Genomic DNA, 22398 nt, shown 5'->3' with positions numbered 1-22398 from the left:
GTGAAAAACTATATCTAAACATACTTCATAATATATTTAATACATATTCCTTGTAATATTTTACATTTCTTAAGGTTTATTTATTTTGAGAGAGAGAGTGTGAGTAAGCGAGCAAGCTTGTCCAGTGGAGGGACAGAGAGAAAGGGAAAGAGAATCCCAAGCAGGCTCTGCGCTGTCTGTGCCAAAGCCCAACATGAACCCTGAGATCACGAACCGTGAGATCACGAACCGTGAGATCACGAACCGTGATATCGTGACCTGAGTTGAAATCAAGAGCTGGACGCTCAACCAACTGAGCCACCTGTGCGCCCCCATATTCCTTGTAATAGACAGAATTCTCAACTATTTCATTTCATGTTCTCAATAATCCTACCAGGGTAGAGAAGGTAAGACTGCTCAAAGCCACAAGCCAAGCAAGCAGTAAGAGGTTGGTGCTGTTACTCACTCAACATACTGCCTCCACTGGCTTCAGTAACAGCCAGGACAATGCTTTAGAGAAAGTGGAGGTCATACACCTGGATGCTGGACCTTGAGCACAACAGATGTTCAATAAGTAAAAGGAATGGCTATAAAGCTTACCATTATCACATAAATCTCGTTGAACAAAAAAAAAATGCTAAAAATATTGCTTAAAAACATATTAGTACATTGTTGAGAGGGAAAATGAGGTGGAGGAAAAAGAAAATCTTGTGGCATATCTGCATGTTGGTCAGGATAAAGGGTAAAATGGGACCTAGAAACTCATACTCATTGAGAAACGAGGTACATTTACTTTGTGGGATTAATGAGTACAGAATATTGCTATGCACATTTAAAGGTTTCTTTATTAGTTGTAAGAAAAGTAACGTGAGTCATATTTTTTTTAATAAAATTCCAATCCCAGTAAATTTTCCATGTATTCCATCTTATAAAACACGATTAAGGTAGTATGCTGAATTTGAAACTGCTCCAGTATACCTTCAAGGGGTATTTCAGACTACTCACAGTATCAAAATTCTTAGACCAAAGTGGGTTAAAAACAAAACATATAAAGTCGACCCCTAACTCCAAAATTTAAAAACCACTAGGCTACTCAAAGCAGCTAGGACAATTCACAAAAAGAAGTCAAAGCAACTAACTCAGTGTCATCATGTAAGCTTCCAGACACTTTGGCCAAAAGTAATGGATACATGATACAGAATATTATTTAAAGAACACTAAAGGTAGGGGGTTCCTGGGTGGCTCAGTTGGTTAAGCATCCGACTCTTGATTTTGGCTCAGGTCATGATCTCACAGTCATGAGGCTCTGAGCTGGGTATGGAGTCTGCTTAAGATTTTCTCTCTGCCTCTCCTCTGTTTGCGAGCATGCACACGCACATGCGACTGGCTCGCTCGCTCTCTCTCAAAAAACAAAACAAAACAAAACAACAACAACACTAAAGGCACTATCATCAGGAGCCGGACTCCTTTTTCACTGGCAACATACGTCCCACAGAGTGTGGCACTCACGGACGTCTCTGCATCAGCTCCTTTGCAGTGGGCCCAGCCCCAAGACCTGACACTGACAGGAGAGGCTGGCAAGGAAGGGCAGGGAATAGAAACTTGGTTTTAAGATGACACAAGGGAACTATGGAATTAGCAAGCTCAAACGACTCATTTTACAAATAAGAAAACAACCCCTAACTTACCCAGGAGCACAGAGCTAATGAGAGACCGCGTCAAGATCGGAGCCCAGGCGTCCCTGCCTAGACATTTTCTCCCAGCTGTGTGGCCTCCCCATTCGTGTCATTCTGGACACATCAGTGTGCTCATATATTTTACTGAATACGTTAACATCAGGGGCTTTCACTCACTGGATAGTGTACTTTCCATTCTTGATAGAATTGCTTTTGCCCCATTTCTCAAAGCATAAGGAATAGGTCTACGATCTTACTAAGAAATATGACTCACGAGCTTAAACATTTCCACTGCACATCTATCCTGACTAAAATTCAGTGAGCAAAGATTTGACATTAAAGAAAATTAAAATTCCATTAAAATATTATACTTTGTATTTACACATAACAATGGTGCCAAAGCGTCCTGACATCCCTATGAAAAAGTGGGGAATAAGCATAGTAACTAACATCTTATGGACAGGGAAGTTAAGACAAAAGTTAAATTTCTTGCTCAAGAGCATTTAGCAGAATAGGCAACAATGAACAAAACATCTCAACTCCCAGGATACCAGCGACTGACAGCATTACAAAAATATTTTAAAAGTGACAGAAAAAATCATGTTAAGAAAAACTACCAAAGGCAAGCTAACCTGAAGTTTTAATAAGTCAAATTCTTCCCTGTACATTCTCACCAAAATGCCTCGCAGTCTTAGCAACACAAAAGTTGGAAATTTAGACATCAGTTTCTCAAATCTACTCCATTCACTTAAATGTCTTTAAAAAGCAAAACCTTGGCTGCAACACAATTTATTTAGAAGGAGAAGAAAAAATGATGCCTTCTGCTGATGGGCTACAATAACAAATCAGTGCAAGGCATTTGCCTTGCCATCAGAGTATTTGAAGATAGTTGTAAATTGTAATTTCCTGGTTCTTTACAAGATGCAGTAGAAAGCAACGAGGCTTACCCCAGCAGCTCTGGTTTCTGTATCACCGTGAACATATGATGCTCATCCCCAGAGTATGGAAACAAATTGTGGGCATAATCAGCACCCATTAACCTACTCCCCATGGTTGCTATAACAAAGCCCTTCTCCCTCTGGGCTGGTCTTAACTTCTCTGTAGGCAGGGCTCACCAAGCCTCAGCACATGAAACAGTCAAGATGTGTCCACGGAATATTTTTCGTTTAACAGAGAAGGGTACGGATAAGCAATGGTGACAGTTGGAAGAAAAACAACAGCATCAATTTACCCTAAACACAGTTGTTCTAGGCAGTAGGCGGCCAGGAGGCAGTAGCTCTAAAGCACCAACCCTAGGGCCAGGATAAACGGTTGCATGCATAAGGCCCGGGAACAAGTTCCAGGTGCAGCTGGCAGAGCAGGCATGGATAACAACAGACAAAACAACCCCACGAGCCACCCTGGGTTGTACAAGAAAGGCAGAGGAAACAGGAACCATCTCGCTCGAGCAGTGCCAACCACCTTCAAAGGCTATTCTCAACCCCGTTGAGCAAAGATGAGTGTGCCTGGGATCACAGACAGACAAATGCAACATCCGCCTGGAAGAGGGCAGAGGAAGAGTCCAGGGGTTCCCACCCAGAGAAGATGCTTGAATAGGATTTAAGAGCTGTGGGAAGTGCAGAGGAGGAAGGAAGGGAGAGCAGAGAGGGAGAAGGAGAAAAGAACGGAGACCACACTGTGATCTGAAGTGAAAACCGAGGACCATATTGAGCATACACATCAGTGCATCAGTTATGCAACATACATGTAACCCACATTTCACTGACTGTCACTTCTTTCGGAAGCATCTGCTAGGGAGTTTTTTTCTTGTATGTTTGTTGGTAGTGTTTTTTTTTTTTTTTAAGGCCTGCTTTTATTGCTCACTTGTCATTCTACTTACAGTAAAGATTAATAACACTGCATATGGTGTGTGATGAATAAGAAATCCAACTTATATGGCACTAGGTGTGAAATTATGCAGTATACCCCTTTGACTGTAGAAGAATCCTATTTAACATGAAGAGTTTCCTACACAGACAGAAGTGAAAGTTGTTCAAGTATTTGCCATGCTTTGGTCTACAAATAGGATCAGAAAAGTAATCTGCGAAAAAGAAAACCGGGCTACCCAGCTATATTGTCAAACTAAAAAATGTTCTTTCAAAGTTACAGTCAACTCCAACTCATCAAAAGTCTAGTCAACCAAAAAGCCAAGATGACCGTAATTTGTTTTGGCTATAATTCTACATGTAAAAGAGGAGTGGAAAAATATTGAGAAGCCATGTCTGCCTCCTCTGGGAGGGAAGGGGAGTGAAATTCAACTCCGTGTAACAGAAGTCTGCATTCTTCCCCTGCCATTGTGGGGCCTAGTAAAGAAGGAAACAGAAGACTCAGAAAATACGGTCTTTACGTGAGCAAAAGGAGGTACAGAGCTGGGTCTGGTCATCAGAGCCAGAGAAAAGTTGTAATACTCTGCATAACTTAAGAGCTCAGAGTTATTCAAGTTGCTGGGAGCCATTGAGGAGAGCAAGAAAGAGGGTTACAGACTATGCTGGGCTGCCAGGCCCAAGCTGTTGAAAACTGATGAGGGAATTTTACTAACATGGTCTAGGACCCAATTTCAAGCTTTTTGTTCCTGAACATCTAACTTTTCTATTTCCCTTGTCTTCATAAAGGTAATTCCACATGGTCTTTGTAATTTAAAAAAAAAAAAAAAAAAAAAAAAAAAAGCCAGGGCAAGGGGCTGTGTGTGTGCATGGGTAGGTACAAAGTGCAACAGGGACAGCCAGTTTGAGACGGTGAGACACAAGCAGAGCTCAGGGGCCTCCTGTCCACAGTCTCCGCCCCATCCCCATAGACCAAGAGAAAACCCTGACCTCCTCCCATTACTTCTGAAAAGGGGCTAATTTCACTGGACTCTCAGAGAGCGGGTTACAGCAGGTTTTGTACCAAAAAGACAGATTTAAAACAATCAAAAGGGTGGCTACTATGATGTCTTTTAGAACCAGAACACTCAGTGTAAGTTGAATTATCTATCACTGAAGAAGCGAATCTTCCAGCTGTGTCAATGACTTGCCTCCACCTCTTAAAGAGGAATAGCAAATTACTTTTCCTATCAGCTAGTCAGGGACACACAAGAGAGATGAGTTACATCATTTGCTACAAACTGCAACTTAATTCAACACCTCTGAGAGAAAACATATCATCTGCTTTTAAGACTAGCATAAGAATTCAAATATTATTAGAGACAGCAACGTCTTCAAAGTTATTTTTGCTATACATCAGAGAAATCAGGAAAATAAAAGAGGGGAATGGTAACATGCAAAGGGAAAAGAGAAAGACAAAGAGCAAAAAGGAAAAAAGCCAAGAATATACACTCAGGAGGAAGAAATGAAATGAGAGGAGATATGGGGACACAGGGAGGGAGAAAATTTAAAAAAAAAAAAAAAAAATTAAACAGTGGATGAATTCACCCTCCATAATTTTTTTTAAGTTTAATTACTTATTTTGAGTGAGAAAAAGCACAAGTGAGACTGAGTGGGGGAGGGGCAGAGACAGAGGAGGAGGAGAGTCCCGAGCAGGCTCCAAACTGTCTGCACAGAGCTCGACGCGGGGCTCAAACCCACGAACCATGAGATCATGATCTGAGCCAAAATCGAGTCGGACACTTAACCAACTGAACCACCTCTCCTAACTCTATGCAATTTATTTTAAGTTTCTTAGAGCCTCAGTTTTCTCATCTGTAGAACAGATACAAAGAAATGTTTCTCATAATTTGATCACTTAAAAGCAACATATAAAAATATATGAAAGTATGTGCGTACCCATACACAACCCAGAGTTAGATGTAGAAGGAAAGAGGAAATCTGAACATACAAAATGACCATGAATGAAACCTGCCACTATGAACTTGGGGCTATTAGTCCTATTATCTACTCTCTCTGAAATGTTCATTGATCTCTATTCACAGGTTTTAATTTCTCGATCTTTATTCCTTACAGAGCATTTATTTCAGCCCACCAGAAGGGAAACTAACTTTCCAGGATGCAGGGGTGAGGGCAGCGGGCCAAATCTAGACCTTGGTCCCTTGTGTAGAGGACACAAAGGAAAATGCATCTTTCAAACAAGGGCCTTGAAGTACTGAACAACAAAGTAACAGTATTAGTCATCACAAGTCTACATTTCTTTTGCTCTTTCTACAAACCAGGCACCAAGCTAAGGTATGCAAGATCTATTCTTTCAAAACATCACAACAATCCTTTTAGATAGGTTCTATTATTAAGTTTACCCTACAAATGAGGAAACTGAGGCCCACAGACAATAAGTCACTTGTCCAAGGTCCCACAGCAATAATGGGTGAGATAGATTTCAAGCCCAACATTTAAAAACTACACCAAATCTCATGAATCCTCAAGTACCTTCTAAGTATCAGAGAAAGCATAAATTACATCCCAGAAAGCCTTAATCTAACCCCACTGCACTGTTTCTTAATTTGCCCCCAAAACAGCAAGTCTACTATTGGACATATAGTACTTCGTAATTTGATTCATATATCTAATTTCCAAGATACTTCCTAGACTTGTGAGGTTTCAGGTGAGAAAGACACTTTTGGGTCTCAGTTTTTTCATCTGTAAGGGCAAAAGTTCCAAGTGATGCCCCAAATTTTGTCAAATAAAAAATTACTTTGCAATCCCTTCCCCCACCTTCCTAGGAATCCCAAGGCAGTTTTGATCTTCCTGCTGAAACACGATGGAAATCTCTGGATAAAAGTCTTTTGGAATAGTCTGAAGGAAGCAGTCACCTAAATAAAGGTTACGTTACTTGGATTTCACATTGCATAAATGAAGGCCATGCAGTGTCTTGAACCCTGACTTTATAGGAGAGCTTTGTTAAACTTTTAACAATGAGTAAGAAACGTCAAGGGCTGTGCCTGTGAAGCTAAAAATTTTAAGAAGTACACAGGAGCTCTGTACGTGTCAGTAATATAGAAACACCTATGCCAAATACCTTGGCTGTTTCTTTTTCTTTTGCACCAGGGCCTGCTGTTCAGAATGAAAGTGCCAGCAGAATCTTCCTGAGTTGTCTGAGACTGTGGTTACCCTACTTCTAATAAACAAGGCAGCTTCCTGTCTCTGGCTTCCCATTGCTCAACTGGGGTTGAATCATGGCAGCTTTTCACAGTCATGACCCCTGAGTGCCCTCACGCTAAAGAGTGTCTGCTTTGATTCACTCCCCGTTGTAGGAGAAGCTACTAATCAGAGAACACCTTACTTTGGGGGTTGAAAATACCTGCATCAGTGAAGCTGAAAAAGAGTTCATTTCTTACCCTCAAACTCAGTATCTCATTATGTCTGAATTTACCTCCATTTGGTTGATGTATGTGGACTTTTTCTCAGTCTCTAAAGGGATGAGGCTCTGTGTACACTTTTAGATGGTTTCGGAAGTGGTTAAAATAGCATCCGGTAGATGATTCTCTAATCAAATACTCATTTATGCTTTTCTGAACGATCTTGAATGACAGGGTCCACACGGCAGAGCTCAAAATCCGAAAATTAAAATGCATTTCAGGTTAAAAACTTTTTTCTTCACAAGTGATAGATCTTTTTCTTAAGGGTTTGAAAATGCAACTTAACAGGATATTCTCCCACTTTGGGCCTGTCCAGCACAGTAATCCATTTGTTTTCAAGATACTGATAAATTGTACATACATACATATATATATATATATATATATATATATATATATATATATACACACACACACACACACATATATACACATACATATATATATATATATGTATATATCTCTCCCACTTCCTTTACTTTGCTCAATCTCCTACAGGATTGCATCAGCAAAAGGGCAGGCTTTGCATCTGCAACCTTTTCAAGTAAACGAAAAAAGAAAAAGAAACCACCTCGCTCTATAAACAAAAGATTTCATCTCCAGCTTTCCGCCATCCCGTTCTCCTTACCCATGGCAACCCATTCTGTGGGACAGTCTTGGCATCTTGATATTGAGACACTGCTTCGGATAACCTGTAATAACTAAAACTCCTCTTCCCCTCCTTCTGCCTGGGCCATTACACTCGCCCTCATGCTTCCCAGAGATGTCAGAGTCCCAGCCGGTGTGAAATGCTGATGCTGTCAGTCAGCAGGAAAATTTTCTGCTTCTGCAAACCTCTCTCTCAGAGCTTCCTCTGTGCCGCACCTCCAGCTGCCTTGAAGCACCGTGTCAGTGTATTAAAATAGCTCTGCACTGATGACTTCACTAGTTCTCACAAACAGGCCAGTTGGCAGAACTCTCATGCAGTCTGCTTCTAACGGGAGGACATTTTTTCTTTCCCCACCACCCCTAATATGAATATTCAGTTTCATTTTGACTCCAGAGGAAGCCTCCTTTGTAAGGTTAAGTGCAGTACAAACCTCATGCAAAAATTTCAAAACCCTGCAAAGAGGCCTGAACTAAAAGAGCTAACCTATAGCCAGTATCGAGCACCCCAGTCTGTATTAGCATTTTTTGTGCTAAACTTCAAGGACATCAAAACTGCTAGGTATACTAACCTTACGTAACATGTTCTCATTTCATTCATTTTAGGGCCAAATATCTTCCTGAAGAATGTCTGTGATAACCGATAATCAGATTTTTAAAGCATTATTTCTCATGTTTGCTCCTTTTCCACAAGAAAGCTGGCATACAGTATCAAAGTAAAAATTAATTACCACTACACCTAATAATTAATGTGTCAATGGTTTCTGAAATTGAAAGAAAAATGTGTAAGGCATTCATGCAACAGAAGAGGTGCTCTCTATGAGATCACCAAATATTCTTATAAATGTTGATAATTTTCCCTTATAGAATTTTTCACTTCCTTTTAGAGTAACCACATGCTAGTAAGAGAATATTCTATAGAAAAAAAAAAAAAATAGGACCTTCTGATGTTCTGGCAACATAACTCAGTGCTACGTCCACACTGCACTTCGATTCCAAAAGAGAGCGTTTAGATTAACTGCTTCAGTGCCCAATGGACATAAGATTTATGCCTGGAGAAAAAGCCCCCATATGATTGTATGGACATAGAACTAATGAAATAATTTGGTTCACTGGTTTAAGATGGTTCCTCTAAAAGGGGTGCAATCACTGTTCCCAAAAGAGAGAAAGGCACTAACATTCTACTCCCACTGCCCCTCAATCCCTCTATGTCTGTCACAAACAGCATCTCCATGGCACTGCCTTCTTGCAGACAGGATGGCAGGAAATCACCTCTCTCCAGTAGTCCCAACCTAAACATCAGACAGGAATCTTGAGAGAACACAGGGGCACATATATGAGAATGAATTTTTCAAATGCAATTTACAATGATCTGTTTACTCCATAAATATTTGCTAAGTATCCAGCATGTGGCAAGTACTATCCAGAGCCAACAAAGACGAATACTGCCCTCACGGATTTCACTCACTCAAAGATTTTTTAGTTAGGTATTATATAGCCACGTAGCCTTAACAAGAAGACACACGATCGCTGCCATTTTTTCTTTATGTTAATGCAACGATTTAGAAAATTTGATTTTGATAGTATATATAGCCAAGGAAGTATTAGATTCCCTTAATTATAAAAACCAGGACCTTTTTGGGCATAGTTCAGAGAAATAATCATGAAATTAGAGTTATTATGTCTTTCTCCTGCAGAGGCTAATAAACAAAGATACAATGGAGATTCGGAATGCTGAAAGGTCAACTCTAAATGTCATTACAGATATAATGATTCACACAGTGATAGAATGGGCTAGGTAGTCTGTGACAGTGACGACACTAACCATCAAATCTCAAAACCATAAAGGACCTTAGTTAGAGCTAGTAAAACTCTCAGTTTTTACTAGTGATGTCTAGAAAGATCGTACGATTTGTGCACTCACATAGATGTTGTTATTTTGGAATCTATATGGTTTTTTTTCACATCCTGCATCTTATCCAATTATACTACTCTGAGTCTGATTCTTTCTCTCTCTCTCTCTCTCTCTCTCTCTCTCTCTCTCACACACACACATTATACTACCATGTGTCTGAATCATACACAAAAACACATGCACACATACACTGTGTCTGATTCACACATTGTATCATTGTGTTGAGTTCATACACACATATACATTATACCATCCTGTGTTTGATTCACATGCAAACACAACACGCATATATACACATATGTACACCGCACTGTTTGATTCATATACACAACTTATTCATATATGTATCAATCTATTTTGTATTACTGCATATATATACATACGCACATACTATACCACCATGTATCTAATTCATATGCACATTCTTACATCCTAGTATATACACATATACACTAAAATATATAATAAATCACATTCATATTCAAACTATTCAAAGTGAGAAATTCAAATGTGAAAGACACTCGGGACTATTTCAAAGTTATTAATATTTCTATTATGTAGCAATTTATCTGGACTCTCATTTACCTCCATCACAGTGTCTAGGGACTACACAGGAAATGACACATATCTAGGTATTTATGATGACGTGGAAATCTGGTGACCCCTCTGGTATCCATTTGCATGAAAACTTCTGTTTCTTGGCTCAAAGGTGAGGATTTTAGAACTGTTTGTGTTGTACTGTGCTCCATATTATTGGGTAAGGGGGTGGATATGCACAGCCACCAGAGACTCAGAACGGTATTGTATGTCCTTGCTTCAGCACAAATATCCACTTTCTGAGACCATAAAGCAGTGTAGGAGTGATGTGGAGAAAGTGCCTGAGGCACATTGCTTAGGACCCTGGCTACAGAGTGTGACCTCAAGGGGCATTCCCTCTTCTGCTCAAGGGTTGACAATTCAGAGCACTCTGAATGATCCTTCTAAATATACAAAATTAGCGTTCTTACTGGAGTTAGAATTAGCAATGGAGAAGTTCTCTCAGAAGTTTTATGAAGTGAGCAAGAGACTGAAATTGAGAAGACGCTCCATGGTAACTAGCTGATGGAATGATTCATCAGTACACATTAAATGGCCCTGAATACCTATGGATAAGGTCTTCAAAAATGGTGTTCAAAATACCTATGGTTTATTTTCTTAAAGCTGCATGTTTCCTGTTTAGGAATTATGCCTCATTTTTGAGAGTAGACTAGTAACCTAAATACAGATTGAAATGCAAGAGATTCTTCCTGGTAACTAACTGATGGAAAGATTCATCAGTACACAGAAGGCGGCCCTGAGGACCCGCCCCTCAGAGGAGATTTTAAAAGGGGCTGGAAGTCCTGCAAGATGCAGGCAGGCGCATTGGGGGTGATGTGGCCTCTGCACATCCACAGTCTAGTAAGGCCTGTGGGCCCAGAGAAAATACTTAGCAGAGGAGACTATGAAGGGGAAATGGAGACGCCTTTGGGGGGTTTTCAGACCATACTATGTTATTCTAATAAAGTCTACTGAAGCAGATGGTGAATATTTTGAACACTTGCTTTCTTAAGCTACATGCTCTAATAGTCTAGTATGCTTTCTCCATCCATAAATAATTTCCCTTCATTATGAAATCTAGCCATTACCAACTCATATACATATTATAAAGAAAGAGCCGGTACAGTCAAACTATGAGATACTCCTTTTATAATCATTTTAGATAATAGTCTCGCAGTTTTAGTTAACATAGTGGGGGGGAAAAAACCACCAAGAAAATGGTAATGCAATCTGAATATATACCTCTGGGTCTCAGGCAGGAGAGTTTGATCTATCACTGAAAACATCAAAAACAGCTGCCCATTGGGAAAAAGTCCTGCCAAACCAGATAAAACCATCACCCCAGTCTTGGAAGACAGCTGTAACAGGTTGCTAGTTAACCCTTACAAATGGGACATTGTTGCAAAAAAAAAAGGAAATGCGCAGCTTTAAGAAAATAAACCATAAGTATTTTGAAGACCATCTTAAAGCCCTAAGCCAGAGCCCGAGATAAACATCCGCTATGGACCAAAATGACCAAGCCGTCGTGGAAGTTTAAAGCCCAGGGTCGGAGGGGACATAAATAGCCAACTGCTTTTCACAATCTGGGATGAGCCCTATCAAGGAATACAGGGAAACCCTCAAAAATTAGCAGGTCAAGGACAAACTGCTCATTAGGCTTGACAAGAAGGAATTTGTGAGTAACCTCTCAAAGTGCTCCAAAGCAAATAAAAAATGTTGCTCAAAAAGATAACACCTTTGGAAACAAAGTAAGATTTTCTGTGAAGCATATATTTTAGATGAGAGAGAAAAAGAGAGAGACTGAGTAACTGTTTCTGTGGTCTTTATTAGGAGAAGTATTAATACTGAAAATATCAACGTATATTTCGAAACAGGTTGCAGGAACTAAATCAAACAGTAATTAACTTAAGGGACAGTCTAAACCTAACTATTAAACTAGATGTAACAAAAATCTGATCGGCATGATCATAGAATTAAAAACGCAAGGTGGAATTTGTAAACCATTGGCTCAAATATAAAATTTTAATTGCAACCAGCCACTCCACAGAAGGATGTTAACAGGGTGCCCAGCCACAGAGCTGTCAAAACGAAGACCTTCCAAACACTGAAGAAAACAACGTATTGAGGGACAAAAATAAACAGGAATTAATGAACATGGTCGAGCGCTCTACTTGAGAGCAATCAACAGACTGGAAGAAACCAAGGACCAGTTCTAAAAATCACATTTTGCCGCGGTTAAAGCGGTAGACAAATGACCAAGAGACAGATGCAGAAGCAGGACTCCAAGCAGACAGGCGCTCAAAGGGGTCTCATCTAACATGTTTATAAATGACGTGGATGAGAAAATGCACAGGAAAGCAGGCAAGTTTGCATTAAACTCTTCTAGTTACAAAAATGCCAACAGACATAAGCATCTTTTTAGCATCAATCTGACAAACATGGTAAAATGTTTTTAACCAACTTCCACTTAACTGTTCAGATGAACCAACGACCTCCATTCCCGTTTTAAGTCATACTGACTGATGCACCAGGAACAGTCCGACCAGCAGGCTCCTTCCTGAGCAGGCTGAGAACCTCTCCCGCAATCAGCTGAACCGCACTTCTAGTAAGAATAGCACGGATCCTAAACCTGCGTATGCAGTCACACCTTATTATAATGTGATTTTCTTAAGTGACGCGTTACTTAGATAAATGAAATAGGAGGATGAAAAGATGCCTGTGGGTTTCTATAAAAAGCAAGCTGAATGCCTGGAAAACTTCCAAAGATTAGTTCATAAAAGATACAATTTTTTAAAAACTGGCACTGAATAAGGTATGGGCCTCATAATTGTACAACAATGGGAAAAATTAATCATAATTAACTGCAAGAGCGTGTCCAAGTTTTTACTTCAAAGTCAGAAAAAATAGACAATCCACTATGGGTTTGGTTTTGGTAAGAAACATCTGTGGATCCACACTGGGAGAAAAAGTCGAGGCCTTGTATCAAAGGTTTGTCAGAAAGTATGTATTTGCAAGTTTATGTTTGAATAAAATATTTGATATGTGTATATCACTTTTATGCTCCTCTACTCTTACAACTTTTTTGACTAACTGACCAACTATTGATTTTTATTTCTTTCATTTATTTCTTTCCACTGTATTTATTAGTATGCCCACTATGTGCCAAGCACTATAACAGGGGCTGTGAATACAAAGAAAAAGGTTTTGGCCCTCCAAAAAGCCAAAATTTAATGGGGTAGAAGGAATGCTAACAAATAATAACAATCCATTATACTAAGCATCATAAGTAAATGTTAAGTGTCCAAAAAAAAAAAAAAAAAAAAATCTAACGTAGTCTAGAGAGCAATGGAGTGAGTTCAATGAATCAGACAGACTTTAGATGAGGCCAGGAGAGAGAGTACAAGTGATATGTATTAGGTGAGAAGACACGTTCTGACAGAGCACATGTGCAAAAGCAGGGCAGCGCTAAAAAGTGCTGAGGGTCCCCTAACACCAAAGTTCCCAAATTGTGAAGAGGCTGGAAAGGTAGGGCAGGAGCTGACCTGTGAGGTACAAAGTTATCTAAGTTTCAGAGATAAATGACAGGGAATCATTGTATTTTAAACAAAAGAATGACAGAGTCATACTTGTATTTCAGCCCAGCATCTTTTCTAAGCAGTTTAGAAAACGAATGGAAGTAAAGATACCAGTTATGAGACTATGAAAATAATCTATTAAAAAAAATAAAATCACAGCGGAACAATACTAAGGAGGTAAAATCAGATGACAGACAGAAGGGTGAGTGAAAACAAGTCAAAAATTGAGAATCTGGGGCGCTTGGGTGGCTCAGTCGTTAAGCGTCCGATTTCAGCTCAAGTCATGATCTCACAATTCAGGCGTTCAAGCCCCACATCAGGCTCTGTGCTGACAGCTCAGAGCCTGGAGCCTGCTTCAGATTCTGTGTCTCCCTCTCTCTCTCTGACCCTTCCCTTGCTCATGCTCTATCTCTCTGTCTCTCAAAAATAAACAAACATTTAAAAACATTTTTTTTAATAAAAAAAAAATTGAGAATCAAGGGTTGGGAATTTAGCAGCTGACAGTGAAAAATGTATTAACAAAAATAGGAAATGAAAGCTTTCTGAAGAAACATAAAGAGCACAGTTGCGAATATGATGATTTTGAAATGCTATTATATTATCCAGATGGAGATATTTAATAGGGTGTTGGCATTCCAGGTCTAGTAATCCAGAGGTGAAGGTGTCTTTCTAGGACTCATGACCATATGGATAGAATTTGAAGATGCAGAAACAAATGGGCACACTAAGAAAGGAGAGAGAAAGATGACACACTTCCAAATACCAACTTTGGGGCCAAAAAGAGAAGGAGTAACCAATATAGGAGACTAACAAGTAACCAAAAGGAACAAAGAGGAACGTGGGAATAATATGGAAAGGGAAGTTAAAGAAGTAACCAACCATGTCAAAAACAAAAGCAAGGTCAAATAAGATCACCAATGAAACTATTGTACTTAGCAGTTAAGAGATTACTAGCAAAAGAAGCCTGAGCTTAGTCAATGGAGATGAAAACAGACATGGGAGACATGGTGATGGCACTGACCTCAGAAAAGCCAGGAAGTAACCAGATTCTGAGAGCACGGATGTCAGGGCACCCCTAACCCAGAGAAACTTACCTGCCTGCAAGCAGGAGGGAAGGAGGTGCATAGCACTAGATAGTAACAGGGCTACAAACTGGTCAAGTGAGAAGCTGAGATGTTCTTGACCTACAGACACCTATTGTTTCAAGGACACAGACATTAATCGGGTGACAGTGAGAATGGCATTGTTTGGTAGAAGGAATGAGAAAGGCAGTGAAGTTTCAAAACTCTCCCTGTGGGCAATACAGGGGACCTCCTGAGACTCTGGGAGTGGGTCTGGAACATTTCCCTCATGGAAAAACACAAGGTCATTTCATGATGGGAAAATTATCAGTGTACATGTTTATAGAATCATGGGTGGCAAGTTATTAATAAACTTAGCACCCAAAAGTCACTATGAACAACTCAAAAAAGATATTTTTTCTAATACACTCTTGAAACACATAAAATGTTAATAAAACAGGGGTGCCTGGGTGGCTCAGTCGGTTAAGTGTCTGACTTCAGCTCAGGTCATGATCTCACAGTTCATGAGTTCGAGCCCCACGATGGACTCTGTGCTGACAGTTTGGAGCCCAGAGCCTGCTTCGGATTCTGTGTCTCCCTCTCTCTACCCTCCCTCTTTCTCTCTCTCTCTAATATAAACATTTAAAAAAAATAAAAAATATATTAATAAAACATAAACACTATCCAAATAGAACTGAAACTAAAACATACAGCATTACACCTTTACAGAGTTGTGATGCTCTGCATAGTATTAACCACCAGACCTTACTAAATAATGCATGTTAAACACGACACCTACGTAACAATTTAATGATTATGACGATGTGGGAGAGCTATATGAAAATGATATAGTGTTTTGGTCTAGAAACATAAGCCAAATAATCTATAAGATCCTAATTTCCAGGGACTTTATAATACAATTTATACCATTTAATGCTGGCTGAGATACACTCAGGTATATTTCATTAAAACCAGAAAGAAAAAGAAATAACACATACAAAAGGAAAAATCACTACTTTACATGGCAGGTAGCAAACCTACATAAAATTAATCTGTGCGAGAATTATTTTTAATGGATGGTGAACTAAAATGGGCTCAAAAGAAACAAGTGGTAGTTTAAGACATTAAGATGTCAGTGGGCTATGTTAAAAGGGCAACCACGTCATGGCGTCATCAGAGACAAGACTCTCCCTGACTGGCCAGGAGTCTGACCCTGTATAATGATTTTAAATTGGTGCTGATGGAAAAATATGAGCAACTCTTCATGTATAAACAAAAGAATGTAAAATACAATGTCAATCTAATAAATAGCACCTCCCAAATTTTCCTTCCCCTTAGAACTGAACAATCTACCACAAAAACTTACACTACATTATGGAAATGCAGGAATAGTGTTCAGCCTTCTCCACTCAACCTGAGTTCTCTCTATATAAAGGAAATTTTATCTGAAAATACAAATTTACCTGGAAATAAGAGGAAAGCAGATCCATGCCACCTAACTTCTCATCAAATTACATTCCATCTTGGGGCGCCTGGGTGGCGCAGTCGGTTAAGCATCCGACTTCAGCCAGATCACGATCTCGCGGTCCGTGAGTTCGAGCCCCGCGTCAGGCTCTGGGCTGATGGCTCAGAGCCTGGAGCCTGTTTCCGATTCTGTGTCTCCCTCTCTCTCTGCCCCTCCCCTGTTCATGCTCTGTCTCTCTCTGTCCCAAAAATAAAATAAACGTTGAAAAAAAAAATTAAAAAAAAAAAATTACGTTCCATCTTTACTATTACTTAAATGTTTGCATATTATCATGCCTTTCTTTTATACCTATTAGCACTTAACAGAGTCTGGTATATGGCAGATGTTCATTGAAAACACAACGTAGGGTGTGGCGGTGGGAGAAATGGGTAAAAGTGGTCAAAAGGTACAAATTTCCAATTATAAAACAAACATGTCCTGCGGATGTAACATACAGCCAGTGAATATAGTTTAAAATACTGTATTGTAGGGGCACCTGGATGGCTCAGTTGGTCGAACATCCAACTCGTGGTTTCAGCTCAGGTCATGATCTCACAACTTGTGAGCTCAAGCCCCCCATCAAGCTCTGTACTGACAGCATGGAGCCTACCTGGGATTCTCTCTCTCTCCCCTTCCCCTGCTCATGCTCTCTTTTCAAGAAAGAAAGAAAAGAAAGGAAGAAAGAAAGAAAGAAAGAAAGAAAGAAAGAAAGAAAGAAAGAAAAAGAAAAAAAAAGAAAGGTAGATACCGTATTGTATATTCAAAAGTTGCTAAGAGAGTATATCTTCCAAGTTCTTATTACAAGAAAAACAAATGTGTTAACTGTACGTGGCGATGGATGTTAACTACACTTATTGTGATGATCGTTTCACAATATATACTAACACTGAATCATTACGTCGTACTCATGAAATTAACATGTTATGTCAATTATATGTCAATATTTTTAAAGAAAATTAATGAAAACATGATAAAAATAATAAAAGCATGATCACTTTGATAAAAATGCATGAATTCTTGCCAACTCCTGATCTTTACCATTTCCAAGATACTCATAGAATGCACATTTATATAAAAGATTACTCTCCTTAACTATATACAAGAAACTAAACAACATAATATGTAAGAGTAGCCTATCAATGCTATAGTGCAAGCTACAACTTTTGAAACTTTCTTGCTCTTAAACTAACTAGCATGTGTGTTATCACACTCCTATGAAATTACTAAGGATTATCTAAGAGTAACTGATATAACTGTATTTAACTGGATTTTTTTCTCTTTTTTTCCTTTGCTTAGGGATTCTGACCATATGATTTTAAAACACAAGATTTTTTTAAAGGAGTCAAATACCATGGATTGGGGGTAGAGGTGAATCACATGCAGTAATGTTGACCTTTGCAATTCCATAAACCTTTCTAAGACTTTTCTGAGGCATAGGAAGTTCCAAATCCTGCTCAACATTGCTTAAGGAAATGCTTTGTTCAGGCTGTTTTCAGAGGAAACCGTCAATAACCATGCATGTGCCTTTGAATTCAGCTGCACCAGCTGCTAACTTAATGACACTGAAATTAGGAAGCTTTGTTCTAAAGGTGGCCACAGAGGCTCCTTTGGTATACTTATAGTTCCCAAACAAACCGAATCCTTGAAAAGGCACACACAAATACACACATGTCCAGAGACTGTGTTATTTGCAAAATGAAATAAACAAGTCAAACAGCCCAAATAAAAAGTGCAAGAATTCAGGAGGGAATGCAGTGTGAAGGAAAAACCTCAATGCCTAAGCTTTAATTACTCCGCTTTAAAGGCAGAATGTATTTCTTAAAATATTTTCCTAAGAACACGGGGCATGCTATGACTCTAGTCAACATTTATTCAGTACTTCATGTATATTTTAATAATGCCGAGAGTGGCACCAAAGGCTCAACAAGAAGTAATGTGTTGTTACATTTTGCAATCTTTCTCCCCACCCCCCATTTTACATTTCCATTAGCAGCAGCACAAGACTCATCACCCAGCACCACATACCTGTTTAATCGTATTCAGAAGGTATTTTCTACATGCTGAGAGGCTGCGAAAGCTACAAATAAGTAAAAACAAAATCACTGATTAAAAACTAAAACAAAATACTGTGTCTTCCGCTACTGTTTTCTCATTCTTAAATATGGGGGTGGGGGGTGCATGAGTGCAGGTGTGCTCACGTGGATACTTTGCTACCTGTAAGTATTCTTTTTCTGGGGTAAGTCAACTCTGAAATATCCAAGCGTAGGAGAGATAATCAACCCCGTCAGAATTTATAAACTGGTAGAGGATAACACCATGTCCCCCTTCTACCTTGCTCCCAGAAAATAAAACATGCCATGGGGATGAAGAGACGACAGGGTTCTAAGACCTGGTAGTCAGGCTGTACAAGTCCTCAGGACAGCCTCCACTGACTTACAACCCACAAGTCACAGCATCTGGTCTTTGTCACCTAACTTGACTCTGAGATTACCCAAAACTCAGTTGTTGGTAGGTGAGTCTGTGAGTCTCCATGTGAGTCTGTGATACGTGGAGATATAAGACCTGAATTACACGTCCTAACCAACTTTATCCTGATGGTTTAAGCCTGGCTAGATTTGGGATGTCCTTGAATGTAACAGGGAAGCAGACAAACAAATGAGGAAGTGACAGACAATGCTTGGAATGTTCCTGGAATATCAAAAATAATCGTAATTTCTACACAGGATTTGAGGCACAGCACAGCAGTATGCCAAGAGGGCTCAGGTGTGAATCTATTCAATTCAACAAATATTTATGACGCATCTTTTGCCAACTCAAATGTAAGAAGGATTCCAAATTGTGTTTATGTCCTCGGGATATAAAGCAGTGCTGGAACAGACAGCAGGCACTTAATATCGAAGAAAGAAGGAAAGGAAGAAAAGGAAAGAAAGAAAAGGAAGGCAGGCAAGTAAGGAACTTGGGCAGAGTAGGCATTTGCTGGAACTGAGGATACAAAGTTGAACAACGTGGCAAATGAACTTCAGAGGTGCTAGCTGGAGACTTAATCAGGGCCTCACCCCATTTTCTAATCCAGCTTTGAGTTCATCAACTTTTTCTTGAGATATCAGACAGATAAATGAAAAGTAAACTAGTTTAGAAAAATTAAGCTTCAGGCTCCTGCTGCAAACGTTTTGAAAACAAGAATCTAAAACAAGTTTTTAATCCTGGCCACACATGAGAATTATGTAGGAAACTTAAATATGCCAGCTATTGGCACCTGGGTCCCGTGTGGGATTAAATTACCAATTAAATTACAATCGTCAAGGAGGAGGTAAAGGTATTACTATTTTTAAATACTCATGTGATTCTAATCTGCAACAAATAATGAGAACCACTGTTCCATAAATAATGATAAAGTTTTCTGACCAGGGTCTACTATGAACCTGACAAGCTAAAACAAAAATGCAACCTATATTTAAGAACCATGTGTATGTTTATAGCTTGTACAGTAATATAGGAAACTCATTTGTTTAAGCAAACATGACCGAAAACAGGAATGGAGAAACACTAGACACTGATACAACCAAAAATTCCAAAAAAGCTTTAGATACCCAGCTCAGCACACCGATATAAAATGTCTCTAAATAGCTGAGAAATAATTACAATATAATTAAAAGTTTTCAAACACATGATTCTGACATTAATTTGAAGATTCCTTATTTTGTTACAATTACCTATACTTTTTAAAAGCAGTTCTATTCATAACAGCCCCAAATTGAAAAGAACCAGGATATACCTGAATACCTCCACTTTAAAAGTAGGTTTTATGTTCTAAAACTGATGGTGGTACACTGCACAATTCTGTGACTGTCCCAAAAACCACTGAATTGTATACTTTAGATAGGTTGAATCGGCATGCCAACTATGTCAATAAAGTTCTACATATAAAAGAAATTTTTTGAGTAGACTTATCTTCTCAATTAGAAATGAGTTTTTTCATAATTGTACATGGGCAGTGGCTGTTTTATTAGTATAAATCCATTTTTAATGTTAAATTTCATTTTCTTTTTCATATTCTCCTAAAATCAAGGGTGCAAGCCATACTGAAAGAATTTTGGCTTCAACAGCTTTTAAAACTCACAGCCTGGGGTGCCTGGGTGGCTCAGTCGGTTAAGCATGTGAGTTTGGCTCTCAGGTCATGATCTCATAGTTTGTGAGTTCGAGCCCCATGTCAGGCTCTGTGCTGACCGCCCAGACCCTGGAGCCTGCTTCGGTTTCTGTGTCTCCCTCTCTCTCTGCTCCTCCCATGCTTGTGTTCTCGCTCTCTCTCTCTCAAAAATAAACATTAAACGGGGCGCCTGGGTGGCGCAGTCGGTTAAGCGTCCGACTTCAGCCAGGTCACGATCTCGCGGTCCGTGAGTTCGAGCCCCGCGTCGGGCTCTGGGCTGATGGCTCAGAGCCTGGAGCCTGTTTCCGATGCTGTGTCTCCCTCTCTCTCTGCCCCTCCCCCGTTCATGCTCTGTTTCTCTCTGTCCAAAAATAAGTAAACGTTGAAAAAAAATTTAAAAAAAAATAAATAAAATAAACATTAAACATTTTTTTAAAAAAAATCACAGCCTGAAGCAAAAATGTGACATTATAAAAAGTCACATTGAATTACTGCAATTAATGATGTCATAACTGGGGAGCAGGGGATAAGATGTGATTAAGTGGAACACCTGCGTGGCTTGGCCTGTTAAGCATCCAATGCTTGATTTTGGCTCACGTCATGATCTCATGGTTCGTGAGTTCAAGCCCCACATTGGGCTCTGCACTGACTGTGCAAAACCTGCATGGGATTCTCTCTTTCTCTCTCTCTATGCCCCTCCTGCGGTGCGTGTCTCTCTCTCTCTCTCTCTCTCTCTCTCTCTCTCCCTCCCTCCCTCCCTCAAAATAAATAAACTCAAAAAAAATATGTGATTATCAGTGAATCACTAAGTGTGATGTGATGGAAATGAATTGGGCCTAAATGTCTTAAGCCCCCAAGGTCTAGATATGACCCCATCATTTGTGAAGTGAGTATTCTTAGACAAACTATAAAATTGCTATAAAAATGTAAGTCAGAAATTCATTATAATAGTAAGCTGAAGCAATGTTTAAGAAACCATTTGAAAATTGTTTGGTGTTTAAAAAAATAGTGTTGAAATTATTTTGGCTTTGTTGCAAAAAGAGAGATCACCAAGTTCAGAGAGTCTATGACGTGTTCCAAGAATCTCTAAAATTTTGTTCTCCACCCACTTTTCCCTGTAGCATCTCTTAAACTGCTTAAATTTTTCCCGTCTCCATATTTTCTCATCTATAAAGGAGAGACATATTTGCCTCTTTAGAAGTTACTGAACTATAAATTAAGTCCTCTACTTTATTCCGGAAAATAAGTGCAGCCAATGAAATGACTGGTGCCTGGAGTCCTTTTGCCCCTTTTGGACCTAGGAAGATACAGAGGGTTTTTAGGATACCGTAATTATATACGGCAAGCAGATTTTGGATGTTAGTTTGTTTTGTGGGTTTTTAACAAGAGTCCCAGCCAGCCAGGGGAAAGGAAAAGAACTAGAAGAAACATTATTAAGCAGCTTTGAAGTTCTGATAACTAAAAGGGCACATGACACAGAGGTTCTTATCAGGAAGGGTCCCTATTCACAAGAGAGGAGCAAATCCAAATTTCCATGCATAGAATTGCAACTTTTTTACGGTAATTAGTCTTTCTCTTTCAGAAATCCCATCCCAGTGAAGCTCTGCAAATGAATCAATTCTGTTTCCAAAAAAAAGTTACACTCTTCTCCAAAACAAGTAACTGTTACCCCCAAAAGATAACCATGTTCTTACAAAAAAAAAAAAAAAAAAGCTTTCCATTTAGAAGGGGAAGACACAGGCAAATGGAAATGTTTCTACAAACTTTGTCAAGCATTACTTAAAACTGTTACAAGGCATGATTACAAATGACCGTGAATTTAATACTACTATTTAATTGAATCTTCAATTCTTTGGTAAGGATTAATTATTTCTTATATTACATTTCCTTCATTGCATGATGATATGGAAATATATATACCCATACATGTGTGAGCTGCTCAGCTATAATTAATGATGCACTTTTATTCTCTATTATTGTGTGGAAAACATTCTGAC

At 39.2% G+C, this 22398-nt stretch overlaps 1 protein-coding gene across 28 annotated transcripts in view; it reads right to left on the bottom strand.

Annotated features, from left to right (window-relative positions):
- The window catches only part of KLF12 (KLF transcription factor 12), a 453354-nt gene that overhangs the window by 374918 nt on the left and 56038 nt on the right, over window positions 1–22398 (bottom strand). For 18 of the 28 annotated variants that reach the window (XM_086710407.1, XM_086710520.1, XM_086710513.1 and 15 more), the window contains one exon: window positions 18280–18331. The exons of 9 other annotated variants lie outside the window; for them this stretch is intronic. The gene's annotated coding sequence lies outside the window, so the exon portion shown is untranslated. Of the gene's footprint in view, window positions 1–7606; window positions 16266–18279; window positions 18332–22398 lie in introns of those variants that run through there. One more of the 28 variants, XM_086710561.1, reaches the window with a different exon arrangement.

This window comes from Puma concolor, chromosome A1 (genome assembly GCF_028749965.1).
Source record: "Puma concolor isolate L17-30 chromosome A1, mPumCon1.1.hap2, whole genome shotgun sequence".
NCBI classification, from domain to species: domain Eukaryota; kingdom Metazoa; phylum Chordata; class Mammalia; order Carnivora; family Felidae; genus Puma; species Puma concolor.
This window is presented reverse-complemented; position numbering and strand designations above follow the sequence as displayed.